The following is a 3,526-nucleotide window of genomic DNA, read 5'->3' as shown; positions in this document are numbered from 1 at the left end:
TGGAAAGTTTCCCACACTGTTTTAAATTTAAATTTACGAAGGTCGATCGCCTATACCCAAAGGTCAGTCACCTGTGCCTTTTAAATCAGTGTATTTTTTAAGTTAGTACAGGGTTAGTCACCTGTACTCATAGGGTCAGTTGACTATGCCTCTTTTGTCTGCTGATCAGTCAGTTGAGCATACACAGTCAGTAGCCTGAGCTGTCAACTTTAATCATCCTTCAGTATTTTGGTCATAACACTTTCTATACAATTCCAAATTGGACATTCTTAGAATCAACATAAATTTAAGAGAAAATCCCACAACTTTTATGTTGAACACTTTTTAAGACAAGAAACCATTGATAAAGAAAATTGCACATCAATGCAAATATAGAAAAAAATAAGGGAATTTGGAGAATCCTGTTTTGGTGCTTTTCATTCCGAAAATAATTTGAACCTTTTTGAAATAACTTTTGACCTTATAAAAATATTTTCCAAGTATTTTAAAAGGTATCTAGGTCTAAGTAATTAACCTAAGAGTTTCATGCATCCATATTGAAATCGTTTGAAGTACTTACACGAGACTTCTTAAAAGACTATAACTTTCTAAGCGTTAAGTCTTCATGCATTTGTTTTGCTCTCATTATCTTCATGTATTTTCTTTGCTTTTTGTAAGAACCCGGTTCGTGATGTATGGAATAAATAAATAAGAGAAGGGCAAAATAGTAAATTAAGCAGGCTTCGTTGACAAAGGTGTTTCTGTTGCTTGGCGACGAATTGTAGGTGCTCATTGACGAGGGAAAGCCGAGGGGTTTCGGGAAATCCAAAAATCTCAAGCTTGTCGACGAGGCCACCGCTTCGTCGACGAACTCCCTTTGTTTACTCGTCAACGAAGACGCCGCCTCGTCGATGAGGTTGGTTGAGTCAAAGGTGTTATAAAAGATCTTTTGGTTGCTTCATTGCTAAGGAATCAATATTCTCTCTCTCTCTAGAATTTAGAGCACCACTCTCTCTCTAGATTTCTTCACCGTTCATTGCTGGAATCGACGATCCGACGTTACCGCGTAGATTAGGGGAGAATTCTCTTTGAGAATAGTGGATCGAAATCTCGTTTTGAGGATTTTCGAGTTTTGACCAAAAAACGAGGTAAGGGTCCGATTTCAATTTTGTTTCGAAATATGTGTAGTAGTGAAAATTGTAAGGAAGTGTTGTTCTTGGTGGTTTAGGTTTCGGTGTCTCGATTCGTAGTTTTGGAGTTGTAGAGTTCGTAGTTTGGTATTTCGGAAAAGGTAAGGGGATTCTGTTTATATCAGTTTATTTTGGAAATTGAGATCAGTAAACTTATAGGTTACGATCGCATGTATGTTTTGGTTACTTATTTGGAGAAATCTATCGTGTAAAAATGCGGGATTTTCGAGTTACAATTTTTGGCAAAATTTGGGGGGTTTCGGGTATCATCTCTATTTTGTTTGGGAAATTGTATGTTATATTAAAACTGTAGTATTGAGATGACCGTACCCATATTTGTATTAAACTATATTCTTGAACTGAAAACGATATGATTTGTTGTATACCAAATAAGTGTGGAATGAAATTGTTGTATGTAAATGTTCCAGGTATTTTGTAAAACAGTTAGTGGCAGCTAATTACCGTAGGCTAATAAGTATAGGAACATGAGTTCCAAAATGATTATAGGTTTTGTGAAATCAGCTAGTGGTGGCTAATTACCGCACGCTAAAACAGCTATGTGGTGGCTAATTACTGTATGTTGCGCCATGTCTTGGCTAATTACAATGGGCGAAAGTGTCCGGTTCCATATCTGAGGGTGTAAAATATTGCCTATGTGTTCCGGCTAGTCACCGATGGGTGTGAGCTACACCGTACTGGCAACGGTATCGCTGCAAGGCTTCGGTTATTGTAGGGTATCGTGTGCTTGAGTGTGATGACACTGACTGTATGTTTGGGTATCGTATATACTGGAATGGATTTGTGAAAATACTGGAACTAAATGGGAACATATGAAAATGTATTGAACTGTATTGTATCGTATTGTGGGGTGTCATGTTTTACGTTGAAATAACACTCGTATGTCACACACTGATATAACCTGCTTTCTTCCTTACTGAGAGGTGTCTCACCTCGAATATACAAATATTTTTCAGGTCCTTTGGGTAGCCGAAACTAGCAACCTAGCGTCCGGAAGCAGGGGTGTCATTTAGCTACATTTAGCACCTGTGTAGGTATGAGTTTCGTAACTAGGTTGTCAGTATTGGGTTTTGTAGACACCCGGAGTATGTATTGTGTTTTGGGAACGTATATCCTAGTTCTGTATAGACTCTAATATGGTACGTTGTATGTATAGAAAGAACATTTTTCCGCTGTGTATTTGATGAGTATGGTTATGTATGTGTATGTGTATAGGGTTTCCATATACCCCACGGGGTCAGGCCCTCATTCAACATTGTATCATGTATGTTTAATTGATACAGGGACATGTTAGGTTACTATATTCACACCTGGGACCCATTTGCGGGTTCGGGGCGTGACACTTTTAATATCTTCATATATTTGCTTTGACTTCCTTCATAGCTCATTGACTTTACATACTTCATCAAGTTTTTCTAGCTTTAAGTACAAGCTTTCAAAAGACTTTTTAAACACTTGACCTTGGTCTTTTATCAACACTATTGAGTCCTGAAACTTTACTTAACCAAATATGTTAAGTTCTTTTGCTTTGTTATCATCAAAACAAGATTCTAAGCCTTGTGAGGCCAACAGGAGGCATAGGAAGGGAATTCAGTAGCATCAACGCCTTGTCTTCTTCATCGAACGTCATATCAACTCGCTTCAAAACACTGATGATATGATTGAATACGTTGATGTATTAATTAAGATATGAACCTTATGCCATCTTAAGCTCATACAGTTTTTGTTTAAGATACAACTTGTTCGTCAATGACTTGGACATATACCGACTCTTCAGTTTCAGCCAAACTACTGCTAACGATTCCTCATCTATGACATGATATATCACGTCATCAACCATGTAGACACTCTAATTTTTACTAGGTCATTTTAATTTTAAAATAGAGGTTCTGAATCAAGTTAAGTCCAGATTTTAAAGATTGAGGTGGTGCATTATTAATGGACTATTCTTAAGCTCCTACGTTAATTGGGTTGCAATTAATTTTTTTAGCCACTCATAGGTATCCTTAACCAGTTATCTCTAGAAATTTTAAAAGGGGCTAGGAATTTTTAAAATCATTGCTTTGGCAAAAATTGGTTGATTAATTAAAGGACTCTAAATTCTTAATTCCTATTTGTTTTTAGCTAAGTCCCTAAATTGATACGAGTACCAACAAATCACCTGCCTAAGCATGTTTTTAAGTGCCAAATATTTTAAGACCAGATTGTGGAAATTTAAGTGGTGATTAATTGAAAATTGGTTTTGAATTTTAATACACAAGTAATGGCCCAAGCATGAATTGAAATTTTTCATTAAAGAAGGCACGTGCCCAAATCATGGAGGTACAATACAAAGAGAT

This window comes from Malania oleifera, chromosome 10, assembly GCF_029873635.1.
Source record: "Malania oleifera isolate guangnan ecotype guangnan chromosome 10, ASM2987363v1, whole genome shotgun sequence".
Taxonomy (NCBI): domain Eukaryota; kingdom Viridiplantae; phylum Streptophyta; class Magnoliopsida; order Santalales; family Ximeniaceae; genus Malania; species Malania oleifera.
This window is presented reverse-complemented; position numbering follows the sequence as displayed.